This window comes from Callithrix jacchus, chromosome 1 (genome assembly GCF_049354715.1).
Source record: "Callithrix jacchus isolate 240 chromosome 1, calJac240_pri, whole genome shotgun sequence".
NCBI lineage: Eukaryota > Metazoa > Chordata > Mammalia > Primates > Cebidae > Callithrix > Callithrix jacchus.
In genome coordinates, this window is record NC_133502.1 from 36,031,916 (window position 1) to 36,045,047 (window position 13,132).

Here is a 13,132-nt window from a genome sequence, read left to right on the forward strand (position 1 = left end):
GCAGGAAAATCTTTCGTAAATGGCTTTGCTTTGATCTATATGGACCAGAAGGGAACTATGTATTGGTATTTTATTGTTCATAAGCTACCCAAAAAGTGCAGCTGCAGCGTTCATCACTAAAAATCAGCTGGAAATTTGATTTGCAGTCTAGAGAAAGGATTTTCAAGTTAGTTCAGGATAAACTGATTTCTGACTCTTCCATGAGTTTGCCTTTGGCTCAGCCAGTTTTGGACAATAGATGAGAGTGACTTCCTTGTATGCTAATTTGACTTTTTAGTAGGCATGTGGATAACAGACACACTCTGAGTAACACTATGTAATGTGTGTGTGTGTGTTTGTATCAGTTCTTACACTGCTAATAAAGACATATCCAAGACAAGGTAATTTATAAAGGAAAGAGATTTAATTAACTCACAGTTCCACATGGCTGGGGAGGCCTCACAATCATGGTGGAAGGCAAATGAGGAGCAGTGTTACGTCTTACATGGCGGCAGGCAATAGAGCTTATGCAGGGAAATTTTCCTCTAAAAAACCATCAGATCTTGTGAGACTTATTCATTGTCATGAGAACGGCATGATTCAGTTACCTCCCTCAGGTCCCTCCCATGACACAAGCGGATTATGGGAACTACAATTCAAGATGAGATTTGGGCAGGGACACAGCCAATCCATATCAGTGTTTGAAAGATGAAATAGTGGCATACAGAGCAGCCTCTTGAGGAGAGTACTAAAATGAGTATTTCTCTATCACACTGACTGAAATTGGGGAAGACAAGAGTGGGGTAAGGTGAGCAAGCTCAAAGACTAAGGAAAGGTTGCTTGGTATGATAAATTTTGCTCAGATAACCTCAGGAGTGTATAAAGAAGAGTTACTGTATTCTATTCACAAAGGGTTTTTGTTGATGATGGCCCGATTGAAAGATGAACTACCACCTGCCAATGAAAGGGAATCTTACAAAATCATTTGAAACCTGACTGTCTCATGTTATATTGAGTTGTGCATAGTATAGTTCAACTTCAACAGGGTACTTTGGCTATGTGGGTACTTATTGACAGCTTTAAGGAGGGCTACTAAAGTCTTCCATGGTGCTAAAAGCACCTCAAAATGAGTAATTTATTTTGGAAAAGCATATTAAGGTAGAAAAAAGAGTAGAAAAAGTACTTCATCTAGAAGCACTGATATGAAGAGGAGATGAAATACATGAATGAAGAGGTTAGTGCAGAGTAGCTACAAGCACAAATTGGTTTCATAGTTGCTTCTGATTTGGCCAATGAAAAAGATAAAGAATAAAAGAATCAAGCAGTCAGGGCAAGTCAGCTCCTTAAGGGCAGGTCTCCTGTCTAGCAGCACACGGTGTATCCCAGGTCCCTAGAATATGGTAGGCACATCGTAGGTTCTCACATTTTGCAGTAAAAATAAATAAATATATACAGGAACTAATGGTATATGTTTAGAGGGGAGTTGCTTGACATTAGTTAGACTCTTTATTATTTTAGCTCCGAAACAGGGGTTGTCTTTGACAAAATTTCTTCTTTTTTACAGTTGCCTTCTAGATAGCTATCTCTATTTGTGATGTTCTTTACAGGCTAAAAGGTGCAGGAGAGATGCCTCAAGGGACAGAGAGATCTGAAATTGTTACATTAAATAAGTTTCCTAGGCAGAGCAAGAAATGGCCTGGAGTCTGCTCCTGGTTACAACTTTAATCATTACATACAAGCTGACTGCGAAAATCTATCTGAATGATGAACAAAATACTTTAATCTGGACTTCATTACGTTACGTTTGCAACTTTGGAGTTCTGAATTTGTAATAAGGGCATGAAAGATTTACCTGCAATGCCATTCTCATTGAATTCCAGTAAATCCAAGAAAGAATGTGTGGCTTCATGGAATGGAGCAAAGAGGTGAAAGACCAGGTCAGGCAGGGAATCAGGCATGGGGGAGATTAGGGTGCGTGGGAGTGGGAGAGCAGTTCAGGTTCCAGGAAACAGAGCTATTGGAATTTGGATGAGGGTTTTAAATCATGGTAAGCCCTATCAGGAGTCATAGGTTGACAGCAATCAATGAGTAAAATCACCTCATGTGTTGGGAAAAGAAAATCAAGCAGACCTCTGGAAGTCTGTGGTCTTGGATGCAAAAGGAAGCTAAAACTACAATAGTCATGAAGGCAATGGAAGTGAGAAAGAACTTTCAGAAAATTTGATTTAAAACAGATAGGGGACTGGGTTCCGGGAATTAGGTTATGAGAATGACAGCACCTTTCAGAAAATAAGGTTTGTGTAATTATTCTGCTATAAGGATTATTACTTATAAAGACTATTCTCATCATGCAGGTGGAGGACCTGGTGCCCCGACACTGCAGGCACAACAGTGTGGACATGGATCCTCTCTGCAGAGCCCTGCATTCAGCCACATGCCTAGGACAGTGGGAAGTACAGGAATGTTCCTGTGCCTGTTTACTTGTGACAAGATCATCAAGTTTCCCAGCTCAGAGGGGATACTGAGAGTGGGGGAATAGGTAAGACTTTGCTGCTAAAAAGGAGAAAAAGCAAGAAATGAGGAAAATGACAGAACCATCTATTCTAGGGTCAACTCTAACATATATTACAGGAGAATTGTATTTCTTGCAAATAAAAGCAGAGACCTTCTGATGTTTGTTTTTTTACTTTAACATAAGAGAAACTTCATTGATTTTCCTAATCTAGATCTTAAATACACACAAGGAAGGTGTCCTGAGTGAGGCACTCATGAGAAGTTAACTAAAGTCATTTTCAGATTTAATGATTGCAAGTGTCAGAATGAGTGTGACTTCTCTTTACTTCTTGAAATAGCACTTGCAGGTGTTCTTCTGTGGTTAGACCGGCTGCCTCAAATTACCCAGAAGTGAAACTGCGTTTTTGGTGATGCTCATGCCTGATCCATGACCTCCATCTTTTCTGTTTTTTTTTTTTTTTTCCCCTCTTAAGATAACACAGCACATCTGAGAATGCTTAACATATTCGAGTGGTGCTACTGGCTATAATTAAGTTCTTTCAGCCTTTCCATTACAAATTCTTCTTTCCGAGGTTTAATATCTCAGAGACTTTTAATCCCACTGGGCCAAACTTAGTATAGAGGCTGTCAGCAGAAATGCAAATGTTTTTGCTCAACCCTAAATATTTCCAATCAAACAAACCTGTTTTTTTCGCCACTCATTATAGCATAGGTATAAGAAAATAGGTTTCAGGCACTTTTGAAAAGCAAGAAAAAAAGGAATCTAAGCACAAAATCTGAGAGAAATGCATAAGAATGCAAAACCTGTCTAGTTTCAGGGTAGGTTGGCAAATATTGAAGAATTCCAGCATCGGAAAATTTTTACCTTGTGTTTTCTTAGCAAAATTCAAGATGTAGCCATGAAATAAACTGACAGCATATTGCCTGTTGGTTTGAACTTTTGATTTTTTTTTTTTTAGGAGAAATCCTTGTTATTAGGAGAAATCCTTGTTACTTCTGTGAAAATTTAAGATGAACAAGTGATTCCAGTATACCCATATGACTTGGGCTATGATGGAAATATTTTTTCTTTTCCTTCAGGTCTTGAAGCTAATTGAATGAAAATCATTTGTAACATTGGTTTATTCAAAAAGGTTTAAAAATTAAAACTTTTTAATTTTTTGTTGTGGTAGACAATGTATAACATAAAATTTACCACCTTAGCCATTTCTAAGTGTAAAGTGTAGCACTGTTAATTATATTCATGTTGTTGTGTAACCAATCTCCAGAACGTTTCATCTTGCAAATCTGCCACTCTGTGCTTATTCTGTTTCAGTGAAATTTACTATACCTGCAAACCTCATATAAGTCAAGTCCAGCAGTATTTGTCTTTTTTGATGGGCTGATTTTAATTAGCAGAATGTCCTCAAGGTTCATGTGTTGTAGCATGTGTCAGAAATTCCTTACTTTTCAAGTCTGAATATTATTAACATTTGACTTTTTGGATGCTTATTTCATATTGTCTTTATATTTTTACTAAGACATAACAAGGTCTTCTACTTAAGAAATAGTAAAGATCCTTAAGAATAGGATCTTTCCTATTTCTTAAGTAGAAGACCTTGTTATGTCTTTAAATTATTTTGTAATTATTAAAATTCCTCTTTCAGAATTTTAACTCATGAGTTTAAGGCTACAGGTCTTTGAACTTGGCTTTACTGCTTAAGAGAATGAGCATCTTTTTTGAAGCCGGTTTTCTAGTGAAAGGCGGACCTTCTAAGGTCCCTGGCAGTGGTTGTTTGCCCTCAGGTCAGAGCATTCCTAATCTTGTCTTATCCTTGTCCCTGTTAGCATTGTATTGCACAGCCAGTCCCCACGCTGTCTCTTTGGGGAATTTGGTCTCTGATATCACATTTCTGAGTATTCCAATCTCTTCGACACTTCTAAATGTGGCTCTCATGTTCTCATCTACCCCTAAAGCCATTTTTATTGTGTTCTGTAGCCTTTCTTCTCAGTTTGTCTTCTACTTTCTTTTGCCTCCTAGAGCCTCCCTGATACTTCTTGTTTTTTTCCAGAAAAGATTAATGTCTTCAGAATACACGAGCCTTCTATATTCCCTTTCTCATTGAGCTCTGACCATTTGGTACAATTCTGTCCAACTTCACCCCTCCACTTTATGGAATACTTCTGGCTGTCAGACTGATATGTTAAGACAATGGAACACTCCTTGCATTCTTGAGGAGATCAGAGGCTAGTGGGCAGATGAATATGCAGACAATCGCAAGGAGGCACTGTAATAGAAAAAGGGGAGAGAAGAGCCCTGTGGTTTCTGTGAGGGGCACAGGTGAGGAAGAACTGCCCTATGTGGGAAAATGGGATCAGATCTTATCAATAAGGTGGCATTTAAAATCAGTATTAAAGAATGACTAGAAGTTGGCTGGAAAAAAAATATTATGGTTTTGACTTAGTCTCTCTCTAATTATTTGCTTATTTGGTAAAAATATTCTTTGAAATACCCAGATCCCAAGTTCCTTCTCACCACAAAGACGCACTGGATACAATCAGTAACTTCTCTTGAGGGCATCTGTTATTTGCCGTCACCTTGATGCTGCTATATTTTCTACAAGGACATTGTGTTTTGAGGCCTCTGAGACTGAAATGTTAAAGAATCCTGAGGGATCTGAAAGGCTGAATTCTGATGAGCAATCATGTTATAAATTGTTCAGTCATTTACATTTAGATACGAACAAACCAAATGAAAGCAAGATTTGGTAGGGGCAGGGGAGATGACAAGAGGGTATGAGGAGCTTGGGAAAGGGATGGCTAGAGATTCACTGGTGGAAAAGTAGTGGTAAAGTTGAAGAACAGGGAGCTTGAACAAGTGACCTGATTCTCTCTAGAAAAAAGAATACACTTTGAGTATTTTATTTCAACAGTGAAACTTTAAGAGCTTTTCATAGTGGTCTCTAATCAGTTGCTACTCTCTTCCCCATGTGGATTCCAAGCAAGTTGAGAAATAAAGCAGAGTAAATATGGAATTTAAAAAAGGTCCTATTGCCACTAATAGAATTCAGATTGGATGACAGAGCTTAGTTGATTTTGAACCTAGAACTGGACAGCCTTGCTTTCCACTCCCACATTTTGGTGTCACTTGACTGGGATAGGTCAGATAAGTTCCCAAATTCTTCTCCAAATTTAGCAAGCACACATGCCATTCCTCTTCCCCTAGACTGCAGTGAGAAGGAGGGCAGGGAGAGACTGGAGTGACACCAACATGTTTGTTTTATAGAAGGACACATAAGAAATAAAGAAAAGCAGAGCATTCCCCTCCAACAAGTTACTCCACTTAATTGCTTTCTTCTTTTTCTACAATTGAATTCAATATTAGTGTAGATGGCATTGCCTTTCAGTTCTTTTATCTTTAACTTTTGTTTTACTCTGTGTTTTGGCACTGAACTGCCTCATAAGTGTGACTAGCCTAACTCTATCCCTAATTTGATTGCAGAAATCTCGTTTTCAGTTTTTTTTTTTTTTTTTTTTTATGGAGGGACCTATTTCTTGAAGCACTATACAGAAGAGGACAGGAACAAGAAGTGCTGGAGTTGTTGGTGCTGCTGCCAACTTCTGCGTTGGCATCATTGAACTCTCCGTGGTTCAGAGGAGGTTGATTCTGTCAGGTGCAGTGCTGATATGCTTACATCTTAGCTCAGTGAATGAGAAACGATGGCTTGTTTACTTGGTTTCTGCACTGCAGTGTGGCGGCCGTGTGTTGAATTATTATTGCATTTGTTTTAGGAAGACACCTCCCTTGCTGTTCACTTCCCTCTATGTAACATCACCTCTGCGAGGTTTACTGGCACTACAGGAACTGAAAAAATGGAGTAAATGGCTCTCTAGAGAAATCTTCCTGGGAGTGTGAGCCACCTGGAGTCTGTAAATGCTTGAAATTTTGTTCTCAACAACAAAAAATCAATGTAACTTAGAAATATAATGAAAACAACACTTTCTTCTGGTGGGTAAAGTTGAATTGGTGACAGTTAGGTGTTCTGATCATCAGGTTTCATAACCTGGATTGATTTGTAGAGAAATTAAAAAACCATCAATTGTTACAATGCTATGAATATGTAAGAATACCAGGAGAGGGTCTTCTAATCTACATGAAAGCCAATGCCATCAATGCTAATTTGTTTTCTGTTTTGCTCATGACGCAACAAAGCGGCTGAATATATAGTTTTTACTGTTGTTGTCACTCATCTTTCAAATGATAGAATATTGGTAGTTTCAACATCATACTTTTAAAAAGTAACTTCTGCATAGAACGTACATATTGGAAAAGCACACAGAGCAGTGCCTGGCAGACAGTGAGCACTGCATGAGGACTTTGTTAAATAAATAAAGTGTAAATTAAACCACCTTCACCAAAATTCACAAATGACTTAGCATCGATCATTTACAATCCAGGTAATCTTCCCTGTAAGCTGCAGAGCCTCTTCTGGTACTCTTCTTAGTATCAATTAAATATCATTTTCAAATAGCCTTCTAAAGTTATCCAAACTTAGAAACTAATGTAAATGTAAGAAAATTATAGAGAAGACTAATAAGAATTTATGTGTTGATTAACAAAGGATTATGGTAAGTTAACTGAAAGCAAAGTGATTTAATTAATTTGTTTTTATTTATTATTGTTATTTTTTTGAGACAGGGTCTGTCTCTGCTGCCAAGGCTGGAGTGCAGTAGCATGATCTCAGCTCACTGAAACCTCCACCTCCTGGGCTTAAGCCATCCTCCCACCTCAGCCTCTAAAGTAGGTGGGACTACATGTGTGCACCATCATATCTGGCTATTTTTTAAAAAGCTTTTGTAGAGATGGGTTTCCCCATGTTGCTCAGGAGTGTCTCCAACTTCCGAGCTCAAGAGATCTGCCCACCTCAGCCTCTTAAACTGCTAAGACTACAGGCATGAGTCACTGCGCCTGGCTATGCTTTAATTTATAAATGAAAGATGATACCGTTAATTCTAGAAAGGGTCACTTAAAGCATTTGTCAAATCTAGAAATGTAAGAGAACAATGTGTGTTGTTGTCCTATAATAGATTTTTCTGTGAAAATTGGTCCCACCACTTTGGGTCCATGCATATATGAAACAAATGAGCCAAAGGCCTTAGAACCCTGAGGTTTGGCTAATTTGCCCATATTTATACAATGTATAGAGGTTGTTTCTACTCTGTGTGAGGTTCTATACTAGTAATGTTGTAAACACAGACCAATATGAGGAGAGAGGAGATGGTTTGTAGTCTACTGTGTTTTGTGAAAGTTTTGATGTAGTTGATTTGGACAATATTTAGATTCATTTAGAAACATTTTCAGTTATATCATGTCTAATTGGTTCTTTAAAATCTCTTCTTAAAGGATCCTGAAACTTAAAGAAGGGGAATGCTTATATTTTCCATAGACAAAAGTGGTGCTTCTATGATAACAGGAATCATTCGAAGACGTGTTGTTTAGAAGGTGATAAAAAAATTCTGATGAGAGAAAACATGGAAGAAGGAAAAGGCATAAAAGGTAAGTTTGAGTGTCCTGCCTACCAAGGAGAAATTAGATTTGCTAAGAGCGTATTTCGACTTTGGGAGGCCAAGGTGGATCGGTTGCTTGAGCCTAGAGGTAGAGACCAGCCTGGGCAACTTGGCTGTCTCTTAAAGCAAAGAAACAAACAAAAAACCCCCAAAACAAAAAACAATTTAAACCCCAACATTAGCCAGCTATGGTGGCATGGGCTTGTATTCCCAGTTACTTGGCATGCTGAAGTTGTAGGATTGCCTGAGCCCAGGAGGTACAGGTTGCCATGAGTCAAGATTGTAACCAGCCTGGGCAACAGAGGAAGACATTGTCTCACCCTCCTTTTGAGGCTCAAGTGGATTTTGGGAATACCCGGGAATTTACAGATTGTAAATATTTAGAGCTCTTAATCAAAATCATCTATGAAGTCCTTTTGCGTGTGTGCCTGACCAAAACAATTTTTGACTATTAGGGGATGTCCTAGTTCTAGGAAAATTTGAAGTTGGTTTTTAGACCCTTAAGCGTATAGAGTTTAGATTACCCAAATTTATCCCTGCCCCCTCCATAACACGTAGAGTTTCTGGTAGCCCTCTGCTTCACACTCATGTTCATCCCAAAGAAAGGACGGAAAAGTGGCTCTAATGTTTTGAGATTTTCTCTGTGCCTTGCACTTCCACATACTAATTTTTGCATCAGCCCTTTCAGGAATATTTTATTATTTCCAGTTTGCCTGGGAAGAAACAGAAAGTCAGTGAAATTAAATGTATTACTCATCATGATACAGCCAGTGACAGTGATGCCAGCAGTCAACACATGTCCTTGAGGCCAGATACCTGCTCTTTCTGCTGTTTGATAGCACTCCCTATGAAATTCACCATTACTCTACATTTTGCCTGGTGCTCTGTCATGCTGCTGAGATTATGAGTTGTGACTTCTGTTCTGTGGTGCATTTCTTTCTGCTGTTTTTTCTGATAATCAAAATCATGCTATGGTATTAGTGGCTACCAATGTCTTTTAGCAAAGGTAGGTCTTAACCCTGAAGAGAACTACTGGCAGAAATGTAAGTCTTGTCATCACTCTTTAACATTGCCTGTACAATGTCTGTGGGTGGGAGAACTTGGGATGTATTTTCTTTTAAGACTCCGAGGATAGGGCACTACAGAACACTGTGTATATAGCACACTTGAAAATTGTATTGTGTGGATGAATGAATAAGTTGATGGGCAGCATTCAACCTCAACAGAAAGGCAGTTTAAGTGGATTTCCACTTGTGAGAGCCTTCTTTTTACTTTTCATGAATAGCAATGTTATCTGTACAAATATAGGTTTTGAGCCAAATGGAACATGGAATCTAAGAAATCATATACAATGAATGTGTTTGAAGCTTTTATAAACTCTGAGTGATTTATAAAGTGATGTTATCTGATTGCAGATAACTTCTTTTGTCCCTTAGAGTGCATTCTGGTATTTGAATGAAGAGTGTGGTGGAAGGCCGTTGCTGAACTCAAGCTGTGTCAAACTGCCTAACTACCCTGCTTTATTATTTGTGACGAGGGGTAAGGCTGGGTGATAGCAAAATAAAATATTGATGGAAATGCACTGAAAATGTGTTAAAGCAACGTATTTTGAAATGTTTATAGAGCTCTTTGAAGTGAAATGATGGTTTTAAGTGAATTAATAAGATGTTAGCTCACCTCTTCAGTGATAAAATCGTGGTGACAATGTAAATTCTTAACCTCACACAAGAGTATAGATTCACTACAGGGTTTATTAATTTTCCAAATTTCAGATTAATTTAATAATAACAATATGGGAAATATATGCTACAAGGACTGATTTTTTTCTTGTTAATCTCTTTAATATTGACATGACCTAATAAAGATGCATGTGGCTGTTACAAGATTTACACATTGCTAAATATTTTTAGATTGATTTCAACAAGAGAGATTGAAGACTGCTTCTTCAGAAGTCTCAGGAGAACTGTTTTAGCATTTTTTGATAAAAAGCTATATGCACATAATAAACAACCTCAAATGTAATATTATTTGAACACTTAATCTAGTTGCCTTTTAACCTTCATAAAATGTTAGACCTAGATTTCAAACTTAATAACGGAGGTGAAGTGTGTGTTTGTGTGTTGTAGTTTTAATATAATGAAGATCTTAGATTTTTCTCAGAATAACCGACTCCACTTATTTTCTTGGAAGACAAAATGGAGAAAAATATGATAGAAACAAATGGATATGTATGAATATCTTTACAAGTATATTTATACATGAGGCCACCAATCTGTCCATTTGGCATCTTCTTATTTTAGAAGAAACTATACTTTGATGATAGCTTGTACCCATTATTTTATGTTGCTGGATCATGGACAGAGACATGGAACAAGAAGGAAAGCTAGGTGGAGCCGGCTTTCTGTAAGCCACAAGCTTTATCTTTAACAGAAAAGCAAACTCTGATGTTTTAGATTCCATTCTAAAGAGAAAAAATAGAACACTCAACTGTTCTTGCTGGTGGACTACTAATGACAGTAAAAGATGAATCCCATTAAAAACAAACCAGAATAAATTGTCACTTAATTGAACACAACAATGCAAAGATTGCCAAGGGGCTTGCTTTCCCACCACAAGTATTTTGTTAGAAGTATTCAAGATCACAATTGAACCCTAAATTTACATCAACTCTAAATCTTTACCATGTAATTGCCTTACTAATAGGTAACTAGATTAAGATGGTGACATATTTTAAATGGAATATCCAGAGCTATATACAGCATACTCAGTTTCCTTCATTAAAGGAATTTATTTCTGGTTGCTTTCTATTTCATTATAGCAGCTATAAATTCCTTGTTACAACACATTAATAAAAATATTTTTTTTTCTGAAGTTGTTAGACCCCAGACTAACATATTTAGATTTAGAGAGCAAAGGCCTAAATTGTTTTGCTAAAGACCAAAATAGCTGGTAAAACTCTGCCTCTCCTCTTTTTCCCTCAGATTTCAATTGCGTTGAGTCTCAGGTTCTAAGGATTTCTGTAGCACAAATGGCAGCATTTTCATTATTTTCTGCTGAGACCACACTGTACCGGACGTCATCCTGTGCTTTCTAGAAGAGGGTCTCAAGCACTCTAGAACTTTCTAGGGAAAAACCTCCTCTTTTTGAGAGAAGAAAAACAATATATTACCCTGGATGCTTATTCACATAATTTTAACCCATTTTTCAGGAGAGCAGGAAAGAAATACAGAATCACTGGACTCTTAATCTAGATGCCCAGTTTATTACAGTGATTTTCACCAGCCTTCTTGTATTGTGTTTTAGATACTCTCTCTCAGCTGATGTCAAAGCATGATCTGAACTGCTGGGGGTTCACTGAGATCTTCTCTGAAGTCCACATAGTCAAAATTATTGACATAACCACAGTTAGACCTTATTTGTCTTTTGCACTGTGTTGACGTTTGCACTGATTGTGCAAAAGCCATACTGGGTCAAACTACTGGTGTCTCAACACCAAGAAAGGCAGTGGTGCCTGCTGTGGTGGTGGTCATTGTGTTCTTCACTGTCACTCACTCACAGGATATCTTTGATGAATCAGTAGAAATTACAAATGTTGCTAAGTATCCAATCTAAGTATACCTCTTTAATAGTCTACTATCGAAGTAGGACGTATTAAAAAAACATTGCTGGCTTAGCAACGTACAATGAACATTTCAGGAAAAGAACTGGTGGGATGGTTTGCCTTGGGAGCTGAACTCCCTTCCCATGAATTTCCATTTGTACTTGAAAGGATAACTAACAGGTACACACCGAAGTTACTCAGAGTTGGCTATTTAGCCGACATTTCTTAAAAATAAACAAAATGAACATGTCCCTTTAGGGAAAACAACTGACAATTTTTGTTTGCAATGGTAAAATTCAGGCTTTCAGGCAAAACTTAGAATTTTGGAAAACTTGTATATGCCACCGTAAATTAGACAGCTCCTTAATACTTAAAGACTTTTTAGATAAAATTGGTAGTGATATTAACAAATGTAGTTTTTTGATACATTACATATATGTGTAATGGAACACATGAGTTGTAATGCATTCGTTACATGAACATGCAGGAGTGAAAGATTCCTTTGAAATTAAGACCGATCAATATATTTCAGTGTAGCAAAGTAGTGATCCAAGTTGTAAAGTTCACTGATATAATTTCAGTTTCCATGTTACGACTAGCTTTTAAGAAACTACCTCTTGTTGAGTTTTGGGGCATATTAAAGAAGAGTATTCTTAATTAACTGAAAGCCTTTTATTTTATTTTTTGAGACAAGGTCTCATTCTGTTGCCCAGGCTGGAGTGCAGTGACACAATATCTGTTCACTGCAGCCTTGACCTCCCGGGCTCAGGTGACCCTCCTACCTCAGGCTCCTAAGTAGCTGTGGCTACAGGAGCACACCACCATGCAAGGGCTAGTTTTTCAATTATTTGTAGAGACGGGGTCTCCCTACGTTGCCTAGGCTGATCTAGAATTCCTAGGCTTAAGTGATCCTCCCACCTTGGCCTCCCAAAGTGGTGGGATTACAGGTATGAGCCACTGTGCCCTGCCTGAAAGTCTATGAAAACTCATTTTCCTTTTTCAGCTATTCATCTGTGTGAGAACATATTTCCTTCACATACTTCAACTAAAAATAACTATTGAAATAGATTAAATGCAGAAGCAAAATATCCAGCAGTCTTCCATTAAATCAGACAAAAAGACATAGACAAAAAAAAAATTCAATATTATCACTAATTTTCTTATTTTTGAAAATATATTTTTTTCCAGTAGATAAGATTTTTATTATTTAAAATAAGTTAATAAATAAATATTGAAATGTTTTCTTAATTTCTTTTTTCTTTATTAGGCAGAGTCTCACTCTATCACTCAGGTTGGAGTGCAGTGGTGCGATCTTGGCTCTCTGCAACCTCTGCCTTCTGAGTTCAAGCAATTCACCTGCCTCAGCTTCCCAAGTAGCTGGGACTACAGGTGCCCACCATTATGCTTGGTTAATTTTTGCATTGTTAGTAGAGACGAGGTTTTACCATGTTGGCCAGGCTGGTCTCAAACTCCTGACCTCAAGTGATCGAC

The 13,132-nt window shown here is 37.7% G+C and overlaps 1 long non-coding RNA gene across 1 annotated transcript in view; it reads left to right on the forward strand.

Moving 5' to 3' along the window:
- LOC118152852 (uncharacterized) overlaps positions 1-12,774 on the forward strand; it is a 46,948-nt gene extending 34,174 nt beyond the window's left edge. The window contains exons 4-7 of the long non-coding RNA XR_008479691.2: positions 1,587-1,916; positions 2,334-2,518; positions 7,172-7,273; positions 7,877-12,774. This is a non-coding gene — a long non-coding RNA (uncharacterized LOC118152852). The remainder of the gene's footprint in view (positions 1-1,586; positions 1,917-2,333; positions 2,519-7,171; positions 7,274-7,876) is intronic.
- Positions 12,775-13,132: the final 358 nt, after the last annotated feature.